This window comes from Sminthopsis crassicaudata, chromosome 2, assembly GCF_048593235.1.
Source record: "Sminthopsis crassicaudata isolate SCR6 chromosome 2, ASM4859323v1, whole genome shotgun sequence".
Classification (NCBI taxonomy): domain Eukaryota; kingdom Metazoa; phylum Chordata; class Mammalia; order Dasyuromorphia; family Dasyuridae; genus Sminthopsis; species Sminthopsis crassicaudata.
Genome location: NC_133618.1, coordinates 118749041 through 118764170, shown reverse-complemented (window position 1 = coordinate 118764170; position 15130 = coordinate 118749041).

Here is a 15130-nt window from a genome sequence, read left to right as displayed (position 1 = left end):
ATGAAAGATTGGCATGAATAAAGAATTTAGACATTCCCATGATATTGCCTATTTCATTTACTTCTTGGATAAGCCATGCTACGTTTTCTTCTTGGGAGAATAACTTCCTAATATACAAGTTTACAACAGGAAAAAAAAAAAAACAAAGCATGATTTTCCATTAAACTCCATAAATATCATCAATTCAACAAATTTTTATTGAGCTTTTTCTTAAAGGTATTGTATATACAAAGAGAAAAACAAACCAGTTCCTACCATCCAGTAGCGTATATTCTTCCTGAATATTCCTCATTATTAAAAAATCTATAATTTATTTAAAAATTCTAATATTTTATTAATAAATATTTATATTAATAAATAATAGTAACATATGTACATAACATATATATATGTATATACATACATATATATATATATATATATATTTTTTTTTTTTTTTTCTTTTCAAGATTTCAAAATAACTGGTTATTTAAATTCAGCCTTCCTTGCAACTGTTCTTGAGCTGATTGTGAGGCTTTTCTTAGGCTCAGCATCATGCCTATTGCTAAATCAAGGATACAATTGCTTTTGTAAAGTAGTTCCTAAGACAGGAAGATAATAGACAGTCAGCAAATTCAAATCCCTTCCTCCTCTCTCCTTCTCCCCTGCTTCTGGACTAGGCTTGACATTCCCCAACAAGTCCTATTACTTTGCAGTGATTATGCTGTCAATTGTTTCTTCCTCATTGTTTATATTGGGGGAGATCTCTTAAGATCCAGTCATCTCTAGTGAATCTTTTCAGTGTGGACAAGGGGGATAGGTTAAGGAGTTGAATCTTTTGCTAAGAAGGAAGGGATAATCTTGCATCATATTCTTTCTCTCTTTCCTAAAAAAAAAAAAGTCATCATCAAAGCTCTACTTTCTACCCTTTAGTCTCTTGCTAAATGAGTTTTAGTTATCTCATGCACTAATGACCTTGCAGAGTTTGAAATTCCACTGGGAAGGTATAGTTCACAGAGGGCGGGTAATTTGCTGCATCCATTCCCTTGGGATACATTAAGGCTGATCATATCATCCATTATGTACTTCGCTTTATGTTTTTATCACATATTCTAAACAAAGTATCATCTGGGCAACAAAATACATTTTCCAGTATTTTGGTAACTAATGACTTTCAGATGCTTTTAGAAAAAAAAAATTGGAATGCCCCACACATCAGTCTGAGCTCACCATGCCATCTGTACTCTCAGCATAGATGATTTAAAATTAAAGCCATATAGAATTGCAATAATGCTTAATGTATGCTGTGAGTTACTAAGTGATATGGGCAAAAAAAAATGTGCCTAATCAGATATCATTTAATAAATGATACTATCCATGTCGTCCTTCTTGATCCCTTCTATGGAAACAGAGGTACTTTTTTTCACACAAAGGTGAGATAGCTGGAGAAGGCTTTCTTTGACACCATTGCTTCTCTTCTCCGTTCTATGCCTGGGAGTATTTGGTCTTCTACTCTGGCCTATGGGGCCTTAAATTGAATTTACAGAAATCAAACTCGAGTTCTTTCTACTCCTTGATGTCCTCCCAGGTGAGCTCCTGGGCTTCATGCTAATACTTCTAAAGCAAGCAAACTTTAAGCTAATTATGTGCTGGTGTATTCTCCCTTGCTGAATTTTGGCAGGTTGCTTCTGTAAATTATGAAAAATAAATGTGAAATATGCAGATGTCTTTTGTTTGAAGCAGCTGTTTGGTCCGTCTTGCCAGAATCTAATCAGCTGTTTCCCTTGGGGTTTTCAGCCCTCTCTGCCCACCCCCATCCCCAACAAGAGTGTCCAAGAGCTGCTTGAAAACATGAAGGGATGATAATGCCTCATCACAGACATTTGAGGAAACCTCTTTCAAACTACTTGAGTTAGACATCTTTGTTAAGGAGAACAAAGATGGAGAGACAATTCAGACTGAATAGTCAATCTGGGCTAGAAAATCCTTGGGATATGTTTTTCTTTTGGGGGATAGAGGGAGAAGGATGAAAGTAATCAGTAAGACATTATTCAATGTCTGCTATCTATCAGGTACTATTCTAAGTGCAAGAGATACAAAAGAAGGCAAAAAAAAAAAAATCCAACAACAACCAACCCACAAAAAAACAACTAACCAAACAAAAAACAAAACAAAACCAAACCCCAAACTTAAAACCAAAAAACTCAAACCTATCCTTGCTTTCAAGGAGCTCATAGTTCAATGGAAAGACAATATACAAACAAGTATATACAAACATGATATATGTAAAATAAATTGGAGATAGTTTTTGAAGGAAGACACTAGTATTAAGAGTGATCAGAAAAGGCTTCTCATAGAAGCTGGGGTTTTAACTGAAATTTAAGCAATAAGTTTTTCCCCTACTGTCTGATGTAGTTTTCTTTTCAATTTAGACATCGATAGTCTGATGGGTTTCAACATCTTTTATGATAAGTAAGTTGGTTTCACTGGTCATGCTATGATTCACTTCTCTCCCACAAAGAGACCAAGGTAGGGTCAAAGTAGAAAAAGAAGAGGTTTCACATTTGTCTCATTGAATCAAATAAAGTAAAATTCCAGATAGAGAATTCAGGCACAAAAAATCAGTTGGCATTTATTTTCATATGGCAAAGAAGAAAAACCATGTTTAAATCCAAGTGAACAGTGTTATTGTGGGGCTCTTTCATACCTAGAAATGATTAATTAAATGGTCCCAAAATTTAGGTTCAAAGCAAATTATATATTTGGGTAAATTGTACTTCAGATATCCAAATTCATCATGTATCAATTAGCAAGAATTTATAAAATCCTCTATTTGATACTATGCTAGTTTAAATACCTCCACACACACCCCTTGCCTACACATAATGTTGAGTCATTTTCATGAAGGATAACCCTATGACATTGCCTACTATATGTAAAGAGGAATATAACTTCAGATTGGTTGATAGGAATTGTGGAGAGACTTTGATGGAGAGAGAAAAACAACTTTTGAGAGAAAAATGGCAAGAAAGACAAAGAATGAACTTTTATGTGGCTGATCACACATGGAGAAGCCAGTTTTCAATATGACCTGTGATCATGAGGATTTATACCTCCAAAGACTACTAAGAACTGAAATCCCTGGTGAGATATGGTGAAATGATTTTTTTTTCCCCAATCCAGCTGATTTTTGTCTTGGTCCCAAGTCAATGAGTCCATTTATGGTTGCACATGCCACTCAATCTACTAGAAGGATATAATTCTAGATCAATACCTCTTTTGAATATAGGAGAGTGAAGTGATCCTTCAGCTTGGATTTAGCTTCCTATTATTCCTCTCCCCATGAGCAAATCAACCAAGATCCTTCTTTTAAACTTTACCATTATGGTGGAAATGACAGATATATGCTAATCTATCATATTTGTAGAGAAATCTTTATCATCTCTGTTTCTCTCTTCCTGTCATCTATTTGCCTGTCTACCTAATTTATCCATCTCTTCATGAGAGTTGTCCAATATTACCTAGAGTTTAAATGATTATAAGAGATTCACTAATCAATGTGAATAAAAAGACAAAAATAAAATGGTATTTGTTCTCAAGCAGCTTATATTCTATTGAAGGGAAGCACACCATGTATTTCACATATACACAGATAAGAGAGAAAAAGAAAGATTTTTTTTTGGGGGGGAGGACTAGAAGGAGGATGGAAAGATTTCATATAGAAGGTTGTACTCTAAACTTTGAAGAAAACTAGATATAGATGAGGAAGATAACCTATGCAAAGGCAAAGAGTTGGGAAATGAAAAATTGGGATAAGAACAAGAGAGTCTATTTGTCTATATCAAAAAATGAGTAAAAAAAATAATTTACTAAACTTGAGAGATAGATTAGAGGGATTTGGCTTTCTCCATTTGATAAGGTAAAGATATCCATTGGAATTTATTAAGCACTTCATAGCTGTGCTTCAGAAAAATCATTTTAGTAATTGTATGGAAGATACATTCAATTTCAGCCTTGACTAATTCTACCAAGTTCACTATTTTTTTCTCACTTTAGAATTTTGTGTCCATTTTCTAAGGTGAAAGTCGTATTTCTGTCAAATTAATTTCTCCTAGGAACATGTCCTCTTTTTCTTTTGGTGCTTACCTTTTATCATGGTTTAGCAGAATACAAAGCTAAAAAAAGTAGATAACTTTCTTTACTAATCAGGCTGAAATTCTAAAAGGACCATAGATCATGACTGAATTCTTAAGTTCAGTTTTTGGCTGTCTGGACAGTTTTAATTGCTATTCTATTTGGACCAGCTGGGAATTCTATAATAGTGTTAATAATGACAACAATAATAACAACAACAATAAAAGCATGTGATAATTTTTAGTGAATTCATGTCTAGGATTAAAGAGCATATATTTTAAGACTTAACCAAGACATTTATCTAGCCTAACTGCCTCATCAAAGAATATTATTTTAAAAAATAAGCCTCATAAAGATGTATGAATATATAGACCCCTGATTATTCAAAAAATTGTACAAATCAAAATAAATTTGCCTGAGCAATTTAAAATAATTAACCTTTGACAAACCTCCTTCTCTGGTAATGGAATAGTAACTATATGAATAAAAGATAAGTCGTGACATTCAATGAATTACAATATTCATCCCATAAATTACTTGATATAATAGCATCATAGTCTACATTTTTATAATATGAAAATGTCCTAAGCACTGTGGATCCATTCATTTTCACTACATGGTTAGCAGTGAAGTTGGCTAATTACTTTTTACCTTCTACAGATATCTTTTAATGAAGTCTTTATTATTTTCTCTAAAATATTTCTATTGTCAAGTTGTCAGCTATTTATACAGTTCATGCACCTGAAAGAATACTAGTCTTGTATTCACACACTCGAATAGTCTATAGAAATGAAGAAAACTCAAGTTACCTGATTTGAATGCAGTTCAAACAAGATAAGTAAGACAGAATTCTCCTTTTACCATCATGTGCAGCCCTATGTCTCCTCCAGTTGCTGATTTGACAGAAAATGGGCCATTTGACCCTGATCAAGTCTCTAATCTCTTTGCCACTTGTATCTTATCATTAAGTCCAGAGGGTGGTACTCATCTGCTACTCCAACAGTTTTGTGAGAGCCCGGACTAGGGACTATATTGTGAAATATCAATGCCTAATCACAGAATGCCTTAATCATGCATTTGAAAATACCAGTTTCAGGATTTGCTAATAGGGATACAAATAAACCTTGTCCTAAATGCATCATGACTTTAATCACAGAAGGAGAGCTTATAAGGAGGACTTTCCTCTAGAGAAATGGAGAGGCTATGGAAGAGATATTTATCTTCCAAAATGAATTTTTTTCCTGTAGCCTATTAGTCTGATGTAGCACTAGATCTTCAATATATCTATATGTGACCCTTGGATCTTTGGTTAATCAACAAAATTTAGAAAATGCTGGATCTGAAGTCAGGTTTAATTTTATTTCAGCCTTTGAACAACTGTACAGCCCAAGTCATTTAACCTCTGCACAGGAATGTTAATTTTATGTGTGTGTGTGTGTGTGTGTGTGTGTGTGTGTATGTAGTATATTTAATAATATATATAATATTTAGTAATATTATATATATAAATACAAATTTCTTGATAATTATTATTGAATCTATATTTTTATAGCACTAAAATGATCCCAATACTACATGAATCCCATTCATTTTTAGTATGGCATATAGTTGCAAAGACTTCAGTAGATACATCCATAAGCCCTGCTTGGTAGAGAAGAGTGGAGGAGATATGCAAATAGTAGCATAGCTTTTAGGAACAAGGGGATCACAGTCCTACTGCTCTCTACTATAATAAGTGTCCATTCTGGACTCAGCATTTTAAGAAAGGACTGGGCAAGATAAAAACCATCTAGAAGAGAACAATCAGACTGGAGAAGTGCTTCAAGCTTATACCATATGAAGAATGAAGGAGATAGGGATGTTTGTTAGCTGTCCTGAAATATTTGAAGGGTTATTGGATATAAGGGATTAAATTTAATCTATTTGGTTGAAGAAAAAAGAACCAAAAGTAGTAAGCAGAAGTTAGAAAGAAGCTAATGTAGACTTAATGAAAGGAAATTAGAACTTTCTAAAAGTGGAATGGGCTGCCTTAAGCTGTGGTGACTTCCTCTTCTCTGAACATCATCAAGACAAGGCCAGATGACCTATGCCATAGTAAATACTTTTTTCAAATATCATTTGAACAAGATGGTCTCTGAGGTTCCTTCCAACTCTGAAAAATCTTATGATCATAATAGTATGTCAGAGGTAAGGGAGTGTAGCTGATGTTTATGTGTTTGTATAAAATGTGTAGTTATCGGGCAGCGAAGTGGTATCATGGATAGAGTTCAGGCCCAGGAATCAAGAAGATTCATCTTCGTGAATTCAAATCTGGCCTTAGACATTTACTAGCTGTTTGACCTTGGCTAGTCACTTTGCCTCAGTTTCCTCATCTTTAAAATGAGCTGGAGAAGGAAATGGCAAACCACTCCAGTATATTTGCCAAGAAAATCCCAAACGTAATCTTGGAAAGTAATATTTGGTTGAAAAATGACTGAACACCAACTATAATTACTTTTTCAGATTTGCTCCAGTGATCTTCTCCAAAACATAGTGATAGGTAGATAATAATAGTTAATATTCTAATAGCTAAAATTTATATAGTGCTTACCATATTCCAGGCACTGAACTAAGAGCTTTACACTTACTTTCTCATTTGATCTTCATAATCCTTGGGGGTGGGTGCTATTATTATCTCCATTTTATAGATGAGGAAGCTGAGGGGAGCTGAAGTTGTCACCCCATGGAAACAAGATAAGTTATCTGAGACCAGATTTGAATTTGAGTCTTCCTTAATCTAGGATATCACTTTCTTTATTGCACTTCCTACCTGCTGTAAAAGATTTTAGGAGTGGTTGAATTGATTCTTTCTGTTTTTTTCTAGCTTTGATAAGCCATGATAATAGGATAGAAAGGATTAGAAGCTTCACAATATTGGCTTTCAAATTAGGGTGCACACAACCTACCTTTTCCACCTGAGTCTTTCATAAACTTTACATATCAGAATAGATTTTCTATACATGTAAATCCCTATTTTGAAGAGACTTCACAATTGCAGATGAATTCAATCATACCTTGGGACAAATTATACTCCATGGGTAGCAGAGTGATCACATCTCACCAAACTCAGCCTACTTAGTTCCTTTCATCTCTGGCTTTATGACTTTGAGCTTTGCTATTATCTCTCACTACTACAGTTATGTCAAAAGCTATCTGTCCTATTTATTTTGAGATTTCTCTTTTGTGATAGAAGGCCTCAGGTAGTAAGCTGAGCTTTCTCTATCCTGACTTCCATAGATCCATAGATGATAAGAATATGCTAGAAGTTCACTAGATACTAAGGCTTAGTTGGCATATTGTTTTGCATTGAATCAAAAAAAACATATATATGAATTCTGTCCTAGAGTTTGGGCTTCAACCCAAAACTGACATTGCAGCACTAATTCCTCCAAATGTGAATATTGATCTTTTTGATGTTCAGTCCTTCAGATAAGGTGTTTACATGAACCTAAATACCTTCTGTTGGAATCTGACTATTCTCCAGAGGCCAGAAAAAAGACATTGATTGAAGAAACTTATGGAAAATAAGACAGGATACTCTTTACCATGTGTTCTTTATTGCCAACCCTCAATTTCATTATTTATAATTTTGAGGGAATGTTAGAATCCAGTTTTGAATATAATTTGTGGCTTCTCCCTCTTATATAGGAACAAGGGGCCACTCTCTTACTTTGGCTCTCTGGATCAAGTTGGGCACAGTTTCTAAAGAATTGTAGCCCTTTGGTTGGTCTATCATGAAGACTTAATGAAAAGAAAAACTTCCTAATAATTAGATCTTTCAAAAAGTTGAATTATCTATCTTGCAAAATAGTGAGTTTGAGAAAAGAGTAGATGACCATTTGTTGGGTATGGCATGGTCAGTATTCTTTTTCAAGTATATTTGGACACTGAGTCTAGAATTGATCAGTTTAATGGCTGATCTTTAAAGATTCATTTATACGAGATGCCTCAATTCCCTCATCTTCACTTTTGATTTATTTATTTTATTATTATTATTATAGCTTTTTATTTACAAGATATATGCATAGGTAATTTTTCAGCATTGACAATTGCAAAACCTTTTGTTCCAATTTTTCCCCTTCTTCCCCCCACCCCCTCCCCAAGATGGCAGGTTGACCAATACATGTTAAATATATTAAAGCATATGTTAAATCCAATATATGTATACATGTCCATACAGTTGTTTTGCTGTATAAAAAGAATCGGACTTTGAAATAATGTACAATTAGCCTGTGAAGGAGATAAAAAATGCAGGCGGACAAAAATAGAGGTATTGGGAGTTCTATGTAGGGTTCATACTCATTTCCCAGAGTTCTTTTGCTGGGTGTAGCTGGTTCAATTCATTACTGCTCTATTGGAGCTGACTTGGTTCATCTCATTGTTGTAGAGGGCCACATCCATCAGAATTGATCATCATATGGTATTGTTGTTGAAGTATATAATGATGTCCTGGTCCTGCACATTTTACTCAGCATCAGTTCATGTAAGTCTGTCTCTCTAGGCCTTTCTGAAATCACCCCATTGGTCATTTCTTACACAACAATAATATTCCATAAAATTCATATACCACTGTTTATTCAGCCATTCTCCAATTGATGGGCATCCATTCAGTTTCCAGTGTCTTGACACTACAAAGAGGGCTGCCACAAACATTCTTGCACATCCAGGTCCCTTTCCCTTCTTTGAGATATAAACCCAGTAGTAACACTGCTGGATCAAAGGGTATGCACAGTTTGATAACTTTTTGAGCATAGCTTTTGATTTCTTTTCAGTCTGACTTCCAATACCACCATGTGACTGAATCTGCTCTCTTCAGGGATACAAGTTTCCTTTGCTTACTAAATCTGGTGGACCTTTCTCAGCCTTCATCTTCTTTGATTTGTATATAGAATTTAATACACATGACTACTCCATTCTTTTGGACACTCTCCTCCTTTGACTTCTTTGACACAGAATATCTTTGTTATCATTTTCTTGGTCATTATCTCTCTTCATCTTCTTAGCATAGTAGTTTTTAACCAGATTTCTTTCAAGGTCTTTTATATTCTCACACTCTTAGAGATTACTTTCAGAATTTTTCCCCTTCAATTCTCTAAAAAAAACTGCCAAAATTGTTTTCTAAAGGCATAAATGTGATCAAGTCACATCCCTGACCAAAAACGTCAGCAATTTATTATTTTTATAGGATAAAATAAACATTCTGCCACCTGGCATTTAATGCATTCTATAATCAAGCTCTTATCTACTTTTCCATACTTATTTCATACTACTTCCATTCATATTCTCTTTATTCTATCCAAATAAGAATATGAGGCTTTCCTAGACCTCCACATCATTATTTAATGCATTTGCACAAACTTTCTCTTATTTCTGAAATGTACTCTTTTCTCATCTCTAATAATTTTTTGTTTTTTGTCATTTTTCTAGATTCAACTCAGGTGCTTTCTTTTCTGTAAAGCCTTTCTTAATCCATCTGGGATTTTTTCCTATACTTTCCTTACATATGTGTTTGTTGAACCATTCCACCTACTGGATAAAATGAAAGCCACTTGAAGACAGATACTGTTTCTTTCTAATTTAACATATAGAATGGTGTCTTGTGTATAACAAATACCTAGTAAATGTTCATGGAGGTGAATTTGTCTAATTTTTATTTTGGGGGGTCTTATATTCACAAATAGGTTATGGGTATATGTATGGAAAATATTGATTATCATGATAATGCTGGAATTATCAGAGAAAGGAAAAGAGTAGATAACTAACTGACTTGTTATTTACTATCAAGAGTTAAAGGGAGAAAAATGGAGGTCTACTCTCTCTCCTTTCTGTCTCTTTTCCCATACATATATATGTGGATATATGTATATATATGCATACACATTATATTATAACATATTGTAGAAGTAGTGTATTTCTGCTATCATTAGAATGTAAGCTATTTCTAGAATGAAAGCAGGTATTATTTTTGTCTTGTCTTTGCAACTTTAGTGTTTGGCAATAGTCTTGTACATAACATGTGCTTAATAAATACCTGTTGCATTGGATTGAATTAGATTGGAAAGAACTAGAAAATGAAGGAAAAGTTTATTTTTTATTGTTGTTGGGCAATTTCCCTTCTGACAGTATTATTATAATAATTCATACCTCAATGTTATTCAACATTTTTACTAATAACTTGGTAAAGGTTCACGTGCTTATAAAATTTTCAAATCATACACAGCTGAGAGGGAAAACATGTGTAGTATGTGACAGCAAGATCCTAAAGGATTTTAATAGACTTTGTGTGATACGGAAATGGTGAGGGGGTCACCATTTAATAAAAAAGCTGGAGAGATCTCTAGAATAAAGCAAAGTTTATTGTACATTCTCACCAGAAGGGCGTCCCACCCATCGAGTAGACAATGGAAGAGAGGAAGTGCCTCCTGTGCGCAAAACACCTCCTCCCACCACTGACCCTCATCCTCATTGGCTGAGAGGCTTACATTCTAAACGGGAGATCTTTCCACAAAATTGAACTTGACCAATAAGTACATAGTTGCTCATATTTGACTGAAATAGGGAGGAAATTGTGTCATGGGAGGATAGCAGGAAGGGGACTCAATTATGCCCTTGTATCAATGCTCAAAGTTCTTCAGGCCTACTCAAACTCTGAAGTAGATGAAGCCTTACTCGATTTTCACAATTGTCTTGAAAGATCTCACCTCATCTCATTCAACTTGAATAATGGTCTGGATCTCCAAAGAAGAATCTTAATAATATAAATATATTTATTTAAAATAAAACAAAATAAATAAAAAATAAATGGCATATGCATAGCATGGGGTAGGAGGGTCTAGAAAACAAATTCATAGAATAAAAGATCTTGGTTTTAGCCTAAGTGTAATATGGCATCTAAAAGGGGATGTGAACTTAGAATCCATCAAAAGAAAAAGTATCCAGAACATGGTAAACAGGAAGCTTACTGCTCTCCACTGTCTCACTTTGTTTATATAATGTTCTATTCTGAATTCCATATTATTGGGAGGGCATCAACAAATAGAAGTTGTTTAGAGGTGGATGATTAGGATAGTGATGGGACTGGAGAGATAAATGGTAGATAAAAGGAAATTGACTTGATTAACCTGGAGGGGAAAAAAAAACACTTTGGGGTTTTATGAATATCTTTAATTGTATGAAGGACTAACATGTTAAAAAGGGGTTACTCTGTTTAGCTCCAGAGGACAGAAGTAGGAGCACTGTGTAAAAACTGTCAAGAGTAAGATTTAAGACAGCTTTCTGATGATCGGAGCTGTCCAACAGTAGAATGAGTATCCTCAACAAACAGTGGATTCTTTAACATTGGAGGTCCTTCACTTATTAGGAAAACTCTAAAGGATGAATTTTTGGTTAGGAATGAATTAGACCTTCTGAGCTACCTTCTTCCCCTGAGATTTTGTATGAGACCTAGTTTATAATTTTTAAAAAATGGAATCTCTTTGAATGCAAATAAAATTCATATTGGAATGAAAGTTGAACTTGTAGTGTTGGTGAGCTAAAAAGAATTATTTAGAGAGAGAAAGATCTTTATGCTTCTGCAATTGCTCTAGGATTGTTATGACTAGTCAGAATAATCTTTTGGCATATATTGGATGGTTTGGAATTTCAGTCTAATCAATTTCATTACATATTTGAAGAGGTATTGCTATTTCTAAGTTCCTATGGGCTTGGAGCCTTGTTATGCTATTTGACCCAAAGCTGAATACAGTGTAATGTGGTTCTCTCTTTGATTCCATTCCAGGAGAGATAACTAGTAGACTATTGAAAAAAACCTATTACAAAGTGGTTTTATCTTGAGGACAGATCACCAGTACTAGTTGCCCCCACAATAACCAGCATTCACTTAGTGCTTTCATGTTTCAAAGTACCTTAAAATACATTATTTCATTTGATTTTCACATAACCCTATAAAGTAGGTACTACTATCCCATCTTTATGGGAAAATTAACGGAAGCTGATTTAAGTTAAGTGATTTACCTGATCAAATAGGATTTGAACTTAGGTCTTCCTCGCTTTTAAGTCCAACTAGATATTGGGTAAATCTAGTCTAGTTGGACAGCCACCTGGAATGGTTTCCATGAAATTTTGCATGATCTACTCTGGCTACCTAAACTAGTAGAGTCTGTCTCCATAGCCATCTTCTTCCCTATCACTGAGCTTTAACTAATGTTTTGTAATTGGGATTTTATTTCATTGCACCAAGTTTAATTTCATAGGGCAATAATTGAACTTCTATTCCTTCTTCAGGTAGAAACAACTGAACTTAGCACAAGGTTAGCAAGACTAAGTAGTTCAAATCAGAAGCTGCCAGATGGCTATTATTCCTCTCTACTTCAACAGTTAAAATTCTCAATAGCTGAATCCTATGCAAGTCTGTCCCTGCCTCCCCTGACTTTCTCCCTCCTTTGACAGTAGCTTCTCCATCAATGTATCCTGTGTTCTTTGGTCTGAAAACTTTTATGCTACTTAATTTGTTGTTGTTTTTTTTTTAATTGACTTGAGAATATCTTTGTGTTTCTTACTGTCTTTTGAACTTTTTGTTTGTCACTATATGACCCTATTTGTTCAATTTTCTATTTATCCTTTTGCCTCCAGCATTAAAAAAAGGGAAACCTTGATTTACATCATTCCTCTTCTAGAATCTTTTATCTTTAGCTTTTTCCCCCTCACTTTTATTTTGACCTTGTACTTTATTTTTATTCTTGACATTGAACTCACAGTGGGATTTTGTCTTCCTCACTTCTCACTTCCAACATCTATAAAAGGAGAGGTCTGTACTTAAGGATTTCTGAGATCCCTTCCAGCTTTAAAACACCATCATTCTGTGATCACTTTCTCTATGTAGCCTAGTTACCTGTAGCAAGGCAGACTCCTCAAATGTATTCTGTGTATAAACTCAGGATTTCCAGAGCTGCAAATGTATTCCATTTAAAATTTCTTTAAAATGTTGACAGATGTGGATGTGAGCATTATTGAATCCTGAGTTTTACATTTTCATTCAGTTCTGTTATTTCAATGGGGACATTTTTATAAAATAAAAATGTGTTAATGCTCTTCTTGGAACTCTCCTGGCTGATGGGTTTCTGCTGTGGATTTAATTAGCTTAAGTACCATGTTCCTGCGTGGGCTTTGATTTTGGGGAGGCCCTAGTGGTTGTTCTGTTTGTGGGGATCCCTTGGAGAGAGAAGTCCAGTTTTTCATTATCATAATATTAAGTCTGTGCAGATGCTGCTTGTATAAAGGAATTAGAGTGGGCACTAAGAAAGTATGGCTGCATATTTTGAGCTGCCCCCCAGTGTAGCTGAAGATTAAATTCTGTACTGTTTAAGAGAGGCAAAAAGCAAAACACTAACGGGACCAAAGTGAAGGAACTAACCCTTTCTCCAACCCAGTAGCTCAGATTTTATTTTTTTTTAAGATGAAGGCTTTATGGTTTGTGTGTGTGTGTGTGTGTGTGTGTGTGTGTGTGTGTGTGTGTGTGTGTGTGTATTATGATATTGGTATCTTTGAGTTATTATTAAAAATGTAATCACTAAGAATTGTATATCAACAAAGGAAAAAAAAAGCTAGCTAATGGCAAATATGAAATTGTTGGCCCTGGGTTTGACAAAGATGTATACTCAACACAGCTTTATTCTTTTATTTAGTTGACACTTGTTTCTAATGGCATTTCTGGAAGAGATAAAAAAAAAAGACCTAATGTGTGGTATGGAGCTGTACAGTCACTACACCTGTAGTCTAGCCTTTTCATGGGAACAAATTTCTATCTTTTGTCATCTTTATATGCTAAAATTCTAGGGCTTTTTTTGTTTGTATTCTTTTTATTAACAATTAAGTTAAAACTTCTTTTATTAAAGAATGAAAAGAAAGGACCTATGTAAAATAACTGAAATAATTCATAGTAACTCTCCCAACCATTCTGAAACAGGGTCAAGTGGAAACCCAAAGATCACTTATTTAAATTTAAAAGAAAAGGATTGAGTATCATCTTTTTGCTTTGTAATCCCTGACAATCTGCTGGCTCTAGGATTTGATATTGGTGGGGGGAATGAGCATTGGATAGGGGTGTTTAGGAGCAGAATGGGAGGGGGAGACTGGAAAAGAGGATAGGGGAGGTGTTTAGCTTTCATTTGTAAGCGTGATACCTGCTGCTTTGTTTATGGATTTGATGCTATTCATACAGTCTTTGCAATATTAATTTTTAATTTATGATGCTCATTAGGAGACACTTAAAACAGAACAATTATCATTTATCTTGATATATTATTTACTAGGACTGACTGTCATGGTTAGGGACCCATGATTAGTGGGAGGGGGATTGACAACAGCCTCTGAAAGGTTCTGGGCTAAAGGTATAGGAGCTTAGAAAGCAGTTGGTGAGACCCAAGGCCTGAAGTTCTGATGTCAAAGCGAAAGCCACATAGTCCCTAATCAAAACTCAGGAGGACTCTTCCAAGACAAGCCTGGAACGGTACTTAATGAACCTGCAGGATCATATTAATGAGACTCTCTGTTAGGCCACCAGTTCATCAATTATTCATCTCGCTGCATTCCTGATATTTTACTGTCTTCCTTCTCTTTTTTGCCTTTGTATGCGATTACTTTTTTTTTTTTTTTAACCCTTTGTTTTCTTACCTGGAGTGTAAACAAGACTCTTGCTCTAGGCTGCTTTTCCTAATGTACAAATATCCAGCCATATCATCAGTTAGAATGGTGGATTTCATTCAAAGACCTAAGAAGATGGACAGCTGCTCTGCCTGATAACATTGATTCATTCAAGCAACAATCATTTATTAAGCACCCACTATGTGCCAGGTACTGTTCTAGGAATTGATGAAAGGCAAAAATGAGAGTCCTATCACAAGGAGTTCAGAAGTTAACTAAGAGTAAGATCAAATATCTAGGTGGCCAAGTGGATAGAATGCTAAGTTAGAGTCAAGAA